This window comes from Emydura macquarii, unplaced genomic scaffold (genome assembly GCF_026122565.2).
Source record: "Emydura macquarii macquarii isolate MOO-44397 ecotype Brisbane River unplaced genomic scaffold, CSIRO-AGI_Emac_v2 contig_1644, whole genome shotgun sequence".
Taxonomy (NCBI): Eukaryota; Metazoa; Chordata; order Testudines; family Chelidae; genus Emydura; species Emydura macquarii.
The window spans coordinates 4810727-4825645 of record NW_027131781.1 but is presented as its reverse complement, the minus strand read 5'-3'; the positions used below and the strand labels follow the sequence as shown (position 1 = coordinate 4825645).

The 14919-nt window shown below is 42.4% G+C and overlaps 1 long non-coding RNA gene across 2 annotated transcripts in view; it reads left to right on the top strand.

The window, feature by feature from the left end:
* The window catches only part of LOC137158303 (uncharacterized), a 46304-nt gene extending 39310 nt beyond the window's left edge, over positions 1 to 6994 (top strand). For both annotated transcript variants that reach the window (XR_010921355.1, XR_010921356.1), the window contains exons 2-3: positions 434 to 556; positions 6709 to 6994. This is a non-coding gene — a long non-coding RNA (uncharacterized lncRNA). The remainder of the gene's footprint in view (positions 1 to 433; positions 557 to 6708) is intronic.
* Positions 6995 to 14919: the final 7925 nt, after the last annotated feature.

Sequence of the window (14919 nt, the reverse complement as noted above, 5' to 3'; positions counted from 1 at the left end):
GTTGTTTTTCAGGATAAATCTATTTTCTGTCATGTTTGTTAGATAACTTTCATATATAATTGTTAAATACATTGTCAGAGTTGTCTTAATATCTTGCAAATTACCAACCTGTAATTGATCTCTTTAGCAATGGTGGATCTCTTTCCTACCAATATGGTCTTGTGTGAAATCAGTACCTTGTAAATTTAGCGAACAAGATCTGTTTGTACACTAAATGTTGTTTTTATATCCAGTATTTAAATATGCTACACGGTGCTGACAGGCGTTTGGGGCATGGACTAAATGATTTTCAACATTGGCACATGATGCAGGCTATAAAACAACAGAGACACGGAGAAAATATCTTTGACAATGTATCTGAAAAACTAATTTGCTGATAAGTGCTACATATCCAATGGGGTTAAATTCATATTTCAATCTTTAAATCCAACAGGTAAATGGGACCCAAAGACGTTGTCTGATACCCATCGATTGCGAAATGAAATGTGGGTAATGCATATAAAATATGCTAAGATGAATCCAAAAACGGGCATGAAGACCATCCTTAGTCAGTCTGGTAAGTGGTACCTTTGGGAATAGTATTTGTGAAACGTATAATCATCTGTGCTAATCACCTTTGCTGTGTGGTCTTCCCTGGTGGAGGTTAATTAAGCATTAAGAGGGGCATTGTATTCGTTAGAGGCAGGAATGTTAAACACAAGAATACGGTTCTGTGATAAGGCTCTTGGACTGTGGTAGTGCTTGTCTTGAAATCCTGTTGATCCTTCCATTTACAAACAGGATATGGTGGTTTAGCTCACTAGGCAAATACAGATAGTTTGGAAACTGAAAAGTGTTCCCATTTCACAACAGCTCTCAAAGCCCTGCTCGAGCGATTGCTTATCTGATTGGTGCTTAGCTATGGTTTTGTCCTTCTGCTCTCCTCTCAATAGAAGTTGAGACACAACTCCATGAAAACCATTGTCGTTACTGATGCTGCCTTGGGCAGGCTCAGCTGAAGAGCCAGAGGTTGAATGGGCCTTGGAAATTGAATTAGGGTTAATCAAGCAATGTAAGAGTTGAGGGAAGAGTTTGGGGTAGTTTTGAACTGCTGACTATGATGTCTGGTGCCCTGACCGAGACTCGGTGGTACTTGACTCCTCTCGTGATCTCATTGATTTCAGTTAGACTATTCCTGAAGTAAGGTTCTACACACCCTAAAGAAGGGTATCTGCCTCCAGTCCTCTGGTAATATGATACTTCACCCTTCCATTTGAATATCCCAAAGTGCTTTACAAACAATGATTTAAGATGCACAATCCTGTGAGATAAGTGTTATCCCATTTTACAGCTAAGGAAATGTAGGCGCAGAGAAATTAAGTTCACACAATGTGGTAGAATCAAGAATAGAACCAGGTCTTCTGATTTCCAGTTGTATTCCTTCATCACAGGATCCTTCCTCCTCAGCAAGAAGCCAGAGGACTTATCCCCTTCATTAGCAGCTGGGTGGGTGTATGGTGTAAGAACTTGTATGGTGGCCGTCTGCCACCTGAGTGTCTCAGTAGACAAAGGGAATTCCCAAGTGGCCACTTCTACTGGGGGGCATATCTATTTTGCGCTGAAGTGATTGGAAAAAAGCAGACTATATACCGTGGAGAATTGGATCCTCTACCCCCCCACCCCCAGGCTGCTTGTAGATTCAGGCAAACGTCTCTGCATCTGTTAACCTTCAAAATGTGATTCAAAATGTTCACAACTTAATAAAAGCTTGAGAATTAAGTTTTCTGTGAGTGAAAGTTTGGATGCTGGATCATAAGACAATCACCAAACAAGCAGCCAGTTTATAGAGCTGATGTAAACTGGCCCAATCTGACCCCTCGTCTTAATTAAATGACTGATGAGCAATACAAATCAGGGTGAAAAAGGCATGTGCGTTTTGTAGCTAGATTGAAATGTCGACGAGCCAACAATAATGTTTCACAGCTTCGCTTGCCCCATCGCTATTTTTACAGTTTAACTTGTTTTATAAATTAGCATGCCAAGACCTTTTACGCTCTTCCTCACATAATTTTTCATAAACTCCTGCAAGATAAAAGTGCTGCTTGTGATTAGAGTCCCAGCGTTGCTATATGCATTCTCTAAGCGTTATCCTAGGGTGTCTGCTAAGCACCACCGTGTTCCATAAATGTATAAGATTTACTAGATTACCAAAGAGGTCCAGATGTAGAATCTGAAGAGATGTTAACTTTTTTGGTTTTCCATTTTATGTGTGATCAGTCAGATTCTCCCCCTTAGTTAAATGGTAACCTGCCGGAGTTGGTGGAAGCTCAGAGGTGTTACTGACTTAGAACATTAGTCTTCTGTCTCCGAGAGAGTTCCCATCTGCGTTTGGCAGCAAATGAAATGAGGTTTGAAAGCTTCATCCTAGCTTAGGTGACCGAGAACCCGAACGGTTCAATATGACTGGGAAAAGCTTGGCTCAGAGCTACGGATGGTTGAAACCTGGATGTTCTAAACTTCAAAACCCAAAGTTGAAACTCCGTTGAAAGCACAGATGAGCCCAAAATGAAAACACAACCCAAGTCCCACTGGAACACTAGATGATGAAATCTAGAGCCAGAGTTGTTTACTTGGGGCCCTTCTTTAATGGAACCTAGGGTTTGTATCAAAATCAGAGCTTTTAGATGGCCTCAGTAGACCTAGGGTCCTAAATAGAGCAGTAGGACCCCGATGCTGTTTGATTTGAAATGGGCAGGTGAATTTTCTGTGTCAAAATCATTTCACTGGCCATAAAAATCAATAAAGTTGGGGTTCAAACACATTTCCCCCATGTCTAAATCTCACCCGACAAATCTGCATGCACGCTTCAAGTGTGTGTGCGCTTTCCTCAAGTAAATTCACTACGACTGGCAGGGAAACTGGCTGTGCAGGTTTAATAATGAGAAAGAGAAGCCATTTTAGAGATCACAGAGAGCCAAGCTCATGAGAGAACGTGTCAACCTCACCCATTAATGCCAAGAGTGGAGGAGGAGGATGGTGCGGGGGAAGTGCGGAAGGAGAAGGGTGGAAGGTTGTGGGGACCATGGAAAAGAGGAGTAGCTAAGTGCAGATCTTGATCCAACTGGTCACCACGATAAAGCTCTGCCTGGGTTGTTCTCCATGGTCTGGGACCATTTTGCCACAGGATGTACCGAGCGCAATGTCACCTGCAATCGCTTCTTCAAAAAGGCGACTTGAAGTGTTAAGTAATTAGGAGGACGCCATGCAGGGGTGTTGGATGGGCAGGGTGGTCAAAGCAGGTAGCGTTGGGTGCCAGCCGACAAGAACTGCTTTGTAGGTATGGTTTGTCCCTGCTATATACAGCCATAGCAACAACAGCTAGGTTTATGGATCTGGTGGCTGCTGTGTTTGGGGACACTGGCTGAGCCTGGACTTACAGCCAGGGAACTTTTAATTTGCAAAGCCAGAACGGTAATATCTGCTGTAATGAAGCTAAATATGAATATTAGTTGGTTTCCACTAAGTGATAGAATTAAAAATAACCGCAAACCTACACTGCAGGATGCTAGTCCAACACAATGACTAGGATAAAATGTTCTTTCCAAGGCTGGGTCAGGGGCTCAGCAAAAAGCACAACATCTCTGAGAAAGCAAGTGATAGTTCTTCGTCTGGCTCTGCAAAGCACAGAGGGTGGGCTCAGCCAACAAGGGAGAGGATGACTTATTCCATGTGACTTTAGAAGGGAACATAGATGAGACACGAAATGCTTCAGCACATCCAAAAAAACTTGGTCTAATCCTGAAGAAAAATCTGGCTCTCTTGGGAACATGAGGCAGAGGCTGAGTTTAGGTGCATTTTGAAATTGAATGTTCAGCCACTTCTGGAAGAACCTGGGTTTTAAGTTTATAATAAATCCATAAACCAGGCAAGTTGTGCGTGGTTTGGGATTTTTGTCTCTACTCCGAATTAGAGCAGCAGAGCATTATAGGTTATGTCTGAGATCCATTAACAGAGCTGCTGGGAAACTCCGACAGTATCTGGAACTAGCTAATGCTATCAACGTTTTGATACAGTCACTATCAGCCATCACTCTTGGTTGACAGTCAGGTATCCTACATGACCATGATAAATATCTTCGCGTTTTATTGAGAGTTAGTGTATAACCTCTGCTGAGCAATAAGATTTTAATTGATTCATTCTAATTAAAGTTAAAACTATTATAATTTTTGTGGCACACAGTGGTCCTTGACGACCAATGACTTTGGCTGATATTGCCATGCTGTAAAAAGTTCCTTCTAAAAGCTTTACTCTTGGACCAAATTCATCCCAGGAGTTAAGCCCACTGAAACCAATAGAGTTGCAGTGGATAAATAGGGGCCAGTATATGTTTTAAACATGCAACTCTGTAGTTCTTACAAGCTCGTACACATGTGCAAAGCGAGTCAGAGATAATCAGTGCTGAAAATGTTGTTTCTCTTGGAAACTGTTTACATAACATTTAAATGGAACATTTAAACCAAGGTTTGTTTATACAGAAAGACTGTCATGCCAACTAGCGAAGCAATTTTACTTTTTTGGCAAATGGGACCAAAATCACAGCCTCCTTGTTTTCTCTGTACCGTGCTCCGCCCTGCCATGTACAATGGTTTGCAGCTCTGCTGTTAAGTGAACTCTAGTGGCATGATAGGGTGCTATTTGTCAGTATTTCCAGTACAAAATCTCTCTTTGGAAGGCTTATAATGCCTCCTAAAAAATGCACTTTGAGCTGAAGATTAGCTTTGTGCATGGGGAGCAACTGAATTTGAAATAAAAAATGTCTGAGTTAAAACCAAAAAAACCACCCCCCTTCTATCTCAAATCAGTGTTTTGTTTTGTCTTTTTAAAATTTTTGTTTTTAAAAACCTTTCCAGGATGTTAATTTAGAAAGTCGGGGAGGGGATGAGTGGTTTTTATTTAGAAATGCGGTTTTCTGGGCCTACTGGCATTACGGTTTTTCACAGTGAATAATTCCTAAAGAGTCTGAGCTGGCAGACTGAACACTGAGCCTAGGTGTGTTGCAGATCGTTGCCATGTCAACTCAGTCCCTTTAAAGTGTGCCCATACAGCCCAAATTATCCCAAATTACTGTAATTGCTGTGGACTAAAAGATTGATATGCTATGCTAATTTCATTGCTTCAGACTTACAATACAAATGAACTGTAGGAAACAATCCTAGGGGAGACTGGAAGCTGCTTCCAAAATTGATGTGAGACCTTATCCTCCAATATGCACTGGCAAAACTCTCATTAACTTTAATGGAAACAGGCTTAGGAGTGGCATTTACCTTGTATGTGATGTGAGTTTTCTGTGGCATTTTACTCAGTCAAAAGTGACTCCACTCCAGGAGGTTATTCCCCAAACTACCCTTCTGCTCAGCACTCATAGCTCTTCAAAGACTGTGCAGTCAAAAAAGTAACCTCAGGAAGGATTCTGGCTGGTGGTCACCATTGGAAAAATATATGTGCACATGGAAGGGTATGTGCTGTGCATATGCCATACAATATCAAATGTGGAAGCATTTCTTAAACATTAGAAACCACACTGGAAATGAATCCTACAGCTGTCTTCTCTCTTCCAGTAATAAATCCCAAAGACCGTTGTAGGCCCTTTCTACATAAGAAATTTGCACTGATTTAATTAAATTAGTTTATTTTTACCATGCTGTCTAGGAGCCCTAGTCATGGACCAGGACTCCATTGTGCTTGGTGCTGTACAAACAAATTGTTTTAGCTGAACAGGTGCAATCTCCTTGCATGAGCGTAAATCCGTTTCAGCACAAAGGGGGAAGGGAGGGTTTGCACCAGTGTAACTAAACTTGGTGCAGCTTTCTCATGTGGACAAGTTACTCACAGAAAGATGGAGGCATACATTTTCAAAAAAGACTGATGGGGTGCCTCGTTTCTTGGGTGCCCAGGTTCAAATGCCAAGCGACTTGATTTTCAGAGGGTGTCGTTGGTCAGTGCTTCCAGAAAAACCATGCCTTTAAAAGGGTCTCAAGTTGGACAGCCCAAAATTGAGATACCTGCAATCATTTGTCATGTTTGCAAATATAGGCCAGGGTTTCTCCAGATGTATAATCAGTGGCTGTATGCTGTAGGCTTCACAGATGAAATGATAGAGTGGTCAGTGGAAAGAGTCATATTTTTGTGTACCTTTTTCTGTACTGTACCACACCCAGTTGTGGAACTGATTGTTAGATATGGCAGCTCTCACAAATATTGAAAGAAAGAAAACAAATTAATTTCATAACGCGTTCAAGAAATCATAAAGCATATATGCAAAATTATATATTTGCATGCACAAATATGCAAAATATACAGATCTATCAACTTCTTGATACATGCTATCATTTCTATTAAGAGTTTTATCTAAAATTATTCTGGTCTGATCTGTTCCCAGGAACTTGTCACTAGAGTGTATGGTTGTTGACTTTGCAATTGGTTTAACAGATTATTATTCTTTTATAAAACTGGGCGAGATTAAAACTCTGAATATAGATACACTGCAGATGGTAGGAGCCAGCAGGATTCTCAAGTCTAACAGCTGTCCGTGTGCTAGGCTTTTAAACAGTGAGCCACTCGGATTAATCGTTTTAAATGGCTGCAATGCAGGGAAATCTAGGATTTCACAAAAGCTGGTATTTTTTCCTTTGGGAGAGGAGCGTTCATGGGTTGTTTGTTTACCTGTAGGGTGAACGCAGTGGAAGTTTCCTTTGACACTGCTTACGGTTGTGAGAAACCTGACTGTCTAAGAGAATAGCGACCTCAAGACGGATTGAAAAACAACAAATGTCCAATCCTTTTACTGCTGTCGAAGAAATAATGTAGCACAGTTCTGTCCCCAGCAATAGCTGGAGGCTTCAAATTAAATCAAATGCATGAGCGATACCTGTGGGCAACCTGACTTTTTTCATGTGTGAGGTGCAGTGAAAGATGTGTGCAGCCAGTGCATCTTTGGTACTGGAGAAACATGCTAGTGTACAGAACCTTTCACCTCAGAAAGTGAGCATGTCCCTTTATAAGAGACAGAGGAATTGACTAACATATCTCGCCTCTAACCATGAGTTTGCCTTTGGCAGAAGTAAGCATAGCACAGAGCAGAGAGTTGCTTCTAGGGCCGTGCTTGCATGTAGAACTTGGTTTAATATATGGTGCTAGGAATGTTACATTAGCCCCACTAGGAAGGCCCGATTCATCCAGCCTTGGAGTTTGAAATAAAAAGAGGAAATTTCAGCATGAGTTGAGAAGTGAAGAGAAGTATATTCTGTTCTCAAATGTCTCTTCTCCCCCCCCAAAAGCTTTGCTGATGACATTCTTGTCCCTAATTTGTGATTATTTCAGACCAAAGCTTGCTTATGCACTAGCAATGTAGAGCTGTATGTCTAGTTAGAGTCGGCTGTGCCTTAAGGCCACCCCAGGAAAGCTACTCACTGAATCGGGATATGGTACATCCGAGTGGTCTTTGCGTAAGCATGTTCGTTGGAATCTCCTGGGCTGTGTCTGTGCTAATTGTTTGGGTCTAATGCCACGTGGAGGCTATCGCAATGTCTGTCCTACACCACGGATTAGGGTAGCATTATCCACAACTCCTCCACTAGGAGATGGACGACCAGATGAATTCTGTTCTGTTACGCGGTATAAAATCCAAAGTAACACTATGGGATCCATATGCTGACACACATGGATGATGATCCACATGCTGACGCATAAGCAGACGCATCTGCACTGAAGTCAGAGTTCTCCCTTTTTACCCTGATGGTGGCTTTTTCCCTTTTTCTGTGGCGTTACCTTTGAAACGTCATCACTGTAAATTAGAACAGTTTGTCCCTGTGCTCATGACTGAAGCAGACAGTGTTCACTTACAGGCTTATCTGAAGTTTGTCTTTGTTACCAATCAAAAAAGAAACCGTAGAACCGGTTTGATACATCTAAAGAATCCTGACTCTGAATTAGATCAAAGTGAATCCAAAAGGAAAATGACGACTTGGAAGAGAAATAATAAAAGAATAGAAAAAATATAACTGACTTCCTTGTTTTGACAACTATATGAAAGGATACTTTATTTAATTTCCTCAGTGTAAGATACTAGTGGAGGGAAAACCAAACAAAATCAGATTAAGCTTTCTTCTGCACTAAATGTTAGGACTCAGTGGAAAAAACATGATTAGGAGGAAAGGGCCTGTGTGAAAACTGGATTTGGCCACTAATCTTTTCCACATTTGAAGCTGAAAAGGGGACAGTTCAAGAAATATGGCCACACCTCTTGCTTTGAAAAATTGCAGCATGAGGTTTGTCTTCCCTTTGCCATATTCCAAAGGACTAAGATGATTCCTTAAACCTTTTCTGTTTTGAACATGTTTTTCATTCAACTCACAAATTTTGCTCTGATTTAGATGGACAATGTTAGGACAAAATTACAGTAAAAACATTAACATTGAGTTCAATCAGGCAAAAGAGGAAGACAAAAGATAAAACACATACACTATCTTTGTGCATGTGGTTTTAGAGACGCAAATCAAACTCTAGTCTTAGATTTGCCAGTGCTCTCATCCATCCATTGCACCTTCCAATGACTACACTCACCAGATGGTAACCCACCTTTTGGGGGAAGAAGGGGGCTGTGCCAGCTCATTTCAGATTTTAGCTCCTGCCCCCTCAGCCTTCAAGGGATTGATCACAATTGTCTGGAGTTGCTGTCAGACCAGATTAGATCACTTTTGTCCGATGAGATTTCCTTTCACATTTCTTAGGGTTCTATTTCCTCCCCGACCCCTTCTCCTCCTTCTCAGTAACCCAGCAGTTGGAGAGTTCACAATTATCTGGAACATGGACATAGTGTGAACTGCTGTAAGGTTTCGCCTCTTGCTCTTTCCTCCCCATCTATCTGGAAAATCAGAGCTAGATTGTCAACCCTGGAGACCGATGTTCTACAATATCAGAAGCAGCATTTCAGGTTTCCCCACTCGGCCTATGTAGGTGTCGTGTGTCTGCCTCGGGGTGACCTTCTCTAGGCAAAAGAAGGGGTTGCTAATCTTCATTTCAGTCTCTGCTCTATTCCGCCTTCTAAAGCACTTTGAAATCCACAAATGAGAGCTGCTATATAAGTAGGCTTGGTAGAATTAGATTTTTACTTTATTTATGATTTTGAAGGATAATTGATCATTTTAAAGCTATTTTGTTATCAGACAATGGGAGGGTCAGACAATTATTTAAAAGACCGTATATGTTGAGGTTCAAAAGTTAAAACTTTGTAACCGTTAAGACATATCGTCAACATCACATGTCAGAATGTACAAAGTAAAAACCCTTCCATCAAGCTCTAACAATTTCTCAAGCAACGTTCTTTCTTTGCCTACCTGTAAATTTCACTGGTTATCAATGGAAATATTTTTTCATCCGTTTGTGTGTGTATGGTGAAATCAACGTTTATCAATACTTATCAATTAAAAATCTAATTCTTCCAAGCCTGGTTATGAGGGGAAAGGGACGTTAGTAAACAGCAACTTCGTGGACATGACTGCTTCAGACACGTACACCCTTCCATTGAAGTCAAGGGGAGCTATGTCTGAGGGCACAATTTGATTTGGCATTTTTGACCTTAGCCAATGGATCTTTTCCTGCCCATACTCTTCCCTTAGGCCAGGTCCTTGAAGTCAATGGGACTTAGCACCTAATAGGATCAGGCTTTTCTTTGAAGGAGAGGCAATGTGGCCTAGTGGATATAGCACTGGACTGGGCCTTAGGAGACTTGTATTTAGTTTGCAGCTCTACAACTGTCCGCTTGGTGACCTTGGAAAAAAAACTTCCCTTTTCCGTGCCCCTGTCTCTAACATGGAGATGATACTCCTGCTCTATAATACTTTGAGATCTGTGGATAAGAGGAGGTATTATTTTGTGGGCTTTCACTATGAATATACAAATGTATCGGGAGACTCTTGAACTAGGATTTCGCTTCTGATCCTGAATGTTCGCGTTGAATTCTTGCCTAGAAGTTGATAGTTAAGAGGAATTCAAGGCACTCTTAAAATAAATGAGCTGTTCTGAGCTTCCCATATTGAGAGAGAGTAAAGAAAAATCTTTAAAGTAGGCATTCCAGTTCGGCTGTAACCTTTAGCAGACCTCACATGAGCTACTAAAGAGTAGCAGTGATCAGATCAAGGGAGCTGTTTAAAGTGATACCATCTCCTGTTTGTTTTTACCTGGTGTTTGTCAACCACTAATTGTTTCCATTTAAAGTATGTTTTGCTGCTACTGCACTTCAGCTGCACGGCATGTTTGAATATGATTGATTGGTGCAAACTTGTATTATTACCTCTGTCAAAATAACGGGGATCTGCTTCAAAGGAAATCATTAAAATGGAATTGACTCAAGGGAGATCCGTAACCCACGTCCCGGTTTTCTTGTTTGCGTGCAAAGGAGGTCATCAGCTCAACGTCACTTAATTTCCCCGCTCCAGCTTGCACTGCAGTAAATTTGGTACCACTTCAGGGAGGGCGAAATCTGCACGTGGAGCGGATTGTTTTTGAAAGATCCATGTTTTTGTGAAGTGGCTACTTCTGACTTACACGATGGCGAAAGCCTCCGTAGTGATGGTGTTAGGTACCTCTTGAAGGCTCATGCTGGAATTGCTCATGTCACCATCTTGTCAGGGAGCAGAACCGATGCCATCTGATGCAGGACAGCAGTTGTGCAGGAGAGTTAGTTTTAAAAGGGAGGGGGAAAAAGAGAAGCACCTTTTTTAGTTGAAATTTGAAATGGTGTACAGCTTGACAATTGAGTTGCAACTGTAGACTAGCCACAATGAACAGTTCCCAGGCCACATGTGGGCTGACCTTTGTTTAAACATTTGTTGAAATGTTTCACATTCTTGTAACATTGCACACAGCGGTTTGTTGTTGTAGGGTTGCTGGTGAGTTCTAGGATGCACATCCAATTCTAATATACCATGCCTATCCAAGTGCTGGGTCCCTTGGTGATTTGTCATTGCAAGTTTACCTATTAATGTTGCACCTCAGGAATGTTTTTGCCATCCATTTTGTCATTCGTGCTAAAGTATCTAAGAAACATATAGTCTGACCCTGATATTGCAAACAGACCCAGACAGAACAGCACAGCAGGGCACTCTTTTTGCGGTTAGTTGCCGTGAATCTCCCGGTTGCAGAGTGAGTGTGTACCACACGTTAAGGTTCGTTGTAAATGAAGGCCGCTAACACTGAAACGAAGGCCGCTAACACTGAAAACCATTTTGTTTCCCCCCCTGTGCTGTGGTTTTCAGTCCACCATTGTGGGAGGTGGCACGCGGACTGGCTAATAGCAGTCTCTTCAGAGAGTCATAGATTTTTAAGGGCAGAAGAACCAATGTGATCATCCAGTCTGACCACCTGCATAACACGAGCCTAGACCATAGAACCTAACCCAGATATTCCCACATCAAGTCTTGAACTTCTGGTTGAGCCAGAGCATATTAAGTAAGATAGTGAGTATTGATTTAAGGACTTCAGGTGACAGAGGAACTACTACATCCTGAGGTAAGTTGTTCAAAGATAGTTATTTAATTGTTTGAATTTTACCTAAGACACAAACTGGACTAGAAATAAATTCAGTTTCCAGCAACTGGATCTCATTTGTTAGGTAGATTAGACATCAAAGATGCTTTTGCTAAGTAGATTAAAGAGCTCTCTACTACCTGAAATCTCTTCCCAATGTTGGTAGGTTTAGAGCATAATCAAATAACCTCTTAACGTTCCCTTGGATCAACTAAATAGACGGAGCTCATTTAGAGTTTGTCTCCACTGAGCAGCAAAAAAACCAAACAAAAATCCAAACTCTGTGGCAGCAAGTCTGAGCCTGGGTCAGCTGACTGGGGTTTGCAGGGCTCTCACTATGGGGCTGAAAATAGCAGGGTAGACATTCTTGTCGGGTTTCATAGCCAAGCGTTCGCCATTGCTTCGTGTTTTTGCAGTGTTAGACATGCCCTTAGCCTCTCACTGTAAGGCAGGTTTTCCAGACCTCGACTCATGCTTGTCGCTCTTTCCAAATTCGTCAACAGCCTTTCTGTGGTGACTGCCTTCTCACTAGAGATTAGCCTTCCAGGCATGTTTCGTCTGCAGGAGGACAATGCTTGGAGAGCAAAGAGCTGTGCTGCCTGTTGTGGGAGGTGGGGGAAGCACTGGGGAATGTTCTCTTCCAAGCCCAGGCCCATCCTAGATTCTGGCCCTTGAGAACTAGGATTGGTTAATGGGAAGGGAGAAGCTCCTCACGAATACAATGAAGTACTAAGAACAATCTTGTCTTGCCTCTTTATCACTGTGGAAAGCTGACCACTCGTTAAAATCAAATTCCCTTGAATTAGGAATGGCTTCTTTACGCCCCTACTGAACGTTATATTTACATTGGAACGAGAGGAAAAAAATCCTGGCTGAACTCAGCCAAATAATGTTTCCTAGATCAGTCTTCTCAGCAACATCTAATTTTACTTCTCTAACATGTTATTACCTCAGACAGTCTCTCTCCTTGGGAAGCAAAAAAATCTTTGCACTGTCTCAGAAATGTACATCAGCAACGTGACTGCAAATTTTGTTTGTGAACACATTTCCTTCCCAGCTTGATCCACTCTGAGTGTTTGCCCCGCGGGGCAGAAAAGGAACTGAAGGGAGAAACGGGCTTGAAAGAGAAAAGAGAAATATTTAAATGCCCCTTCAGTAAAGTGTACAACATCTTAGGAAACATTAGGCAAGACGAATAAGCTTGGGAATTTCAGGCACAGTCCTTAGGCAAGTCACCAACTGCTGGCTGAGAATTGGGTCTCAGTTTCCAGTGGCTGGGGTCTAAGAACTTTAAACAATCAAGAGGAGCTGAAGATGGGGTTTCTGCTACTGCGTGTCAGTGCAAAATGACAGCAGCTGGAGTGGATGGGCGGTGCCGGCGAGAGAACGTGACACTACTAATGTCAGCCTAAGACGAGGTCATCTCGCAGTGACCCAGCAAAGTTGCACAAGTGAACAAAGGACAGAGTTTTGGGCCCCGATTGTGCAAGCCTTCCCAATGTCATGCGCACTCCTGTGCGTGGTCCAGTTGATGTCAGAGTAACACTCACATGAGTAACAGCTGCAGCAGCCCACCCTTTGCTAGGTTGCCCGTTTTCCAGGTGGCCCATTCTTGTTTCATCAAAGTTTACAGTGGGACTCACCATACGACACTTTACTGTGCAATAAGATGATGATGATGAATAAGTAGGCTATCATTCTTGCTCCCTTAAGTATTCCTTGTAGCTTACTCACCGTACACCACTTCCTACTGCTCCTCCAAATATAAGGCCCAAGTAACTAGGCTTTATGGCACATGGAGATCAAAAGGCTGTGGTTACAATCTTGAAACCATTGGCACAGGGAAGAGAGATCGCGAATATCCCAGGCCCTATGGCACCCTCCTACAGGAGTTATGGCCAAAGGGATCCGTGCAACTGAAGAAGCACAGCCTGTGCCCCGCTTCTCCACAATGGCACTTGCAGAACTGGTGTGGAGACCAGCTGCATTGCAGGGAGTGCAGAGTCTGCTGTATGCCTCCTCTACAGCTGCCTTCCCCTGGGACGATAGGAGAATTGCAACAGGTGAGAAGACTGTGAGATCATTGTGAACTCTTCACTGGTCACGCCTACGTCGTCAGTGCTTCCATTAAGAATTCTATTTGCTCTGGCCGTTAATAAAAGGCCACCTATTCAGTCTTATCTGCTCCACACCTAGCCTGGGCAGAAAGGAGCATATTCTAATCCCACATGTACTGCAGTGGGCTGTTAATCTTGAGGAATACAGGACTGCTCACATGCACCCATCTGGTCTATGAAGTGGAATATTTTGGAAACTCCTAGGGGCGAGGACTATCTTTGTTCTGTGTTTGCGCATAGTGCCTAGCACAATGGTCCATGACAGGCTCCTAAATGGTACACTAGATAAATACTAAATGGCTTGGTGCTACAATGACTAGAACAAGGGACTAACAGCCCCAGAAACAGGTTAAAAATACTTTACATGTCTCCTATTGCCTTCATTTCCCCCCCTTTTCTTCCCTGAGTTTGTTTTGATGAAGTTAGGTGAAGCCTTTTGCTTCTAAATTTTAATTTATTTTTCCTTCTCTTAATTGGTAATTCTACTGCGAGAGAGATCCATTATAAAAGGGCATTAAGTAGTAGCATTTTAAAGTGTTTGTCTAATTGTTTTCATGTATTTCTCTTGCCCTCCCAAGCCCTGGTATTCATAAAGAAAATCAACAGTATTTGACCTATGATATCTTTTCATAGGTTCATAGATGATTAGGACTGGAAGGGACCACAGGAGGTCATTTAGTCCAGTCCCCTGCTCAAAGCAGGACCAACCCCAACTAAATCATCCCACACCGAGCTTTGTTAAGCCAGGCCTAAAAAACTCCAAGGATGGTGTTTCCGCCACCTCCCTAGGTAACCCATTCCAGTGCTTCACCACCCTCCCAGTGAAAAAGCTTTTTTCTTAATATCCAACCTAGACCTCCCCCGCTGCAACTTGTCTTGGCATATCTACTGCTTGGCACACAACTAAATGCATCTGCAGTAGTGGGCCTGCACCTGTTTTGCGTGTGCAAACATCCATGTGTGCAAACAGTTTGGCCAGCTGGCTGTCCAGTAGTCTAATTGGCCTATATGAAGAGGGGTCTCAGGTACAAAAACTGGACATGCATCCCTATTTTGTTGGTAGGTATGCAAGGCTGGAGGCTGGCTGGAATTTGGGGGGATTGGAAGGAATAAATATGAATGAATGGAATGAATGACCCTTTGTTTGAGTCATCTGAGGGCGTGAACCTCTATCAGTTGGATCTAAAGGAGCAAAACGAGGATCTATTGACGCCAAGATCATATTCTTACCATGTTT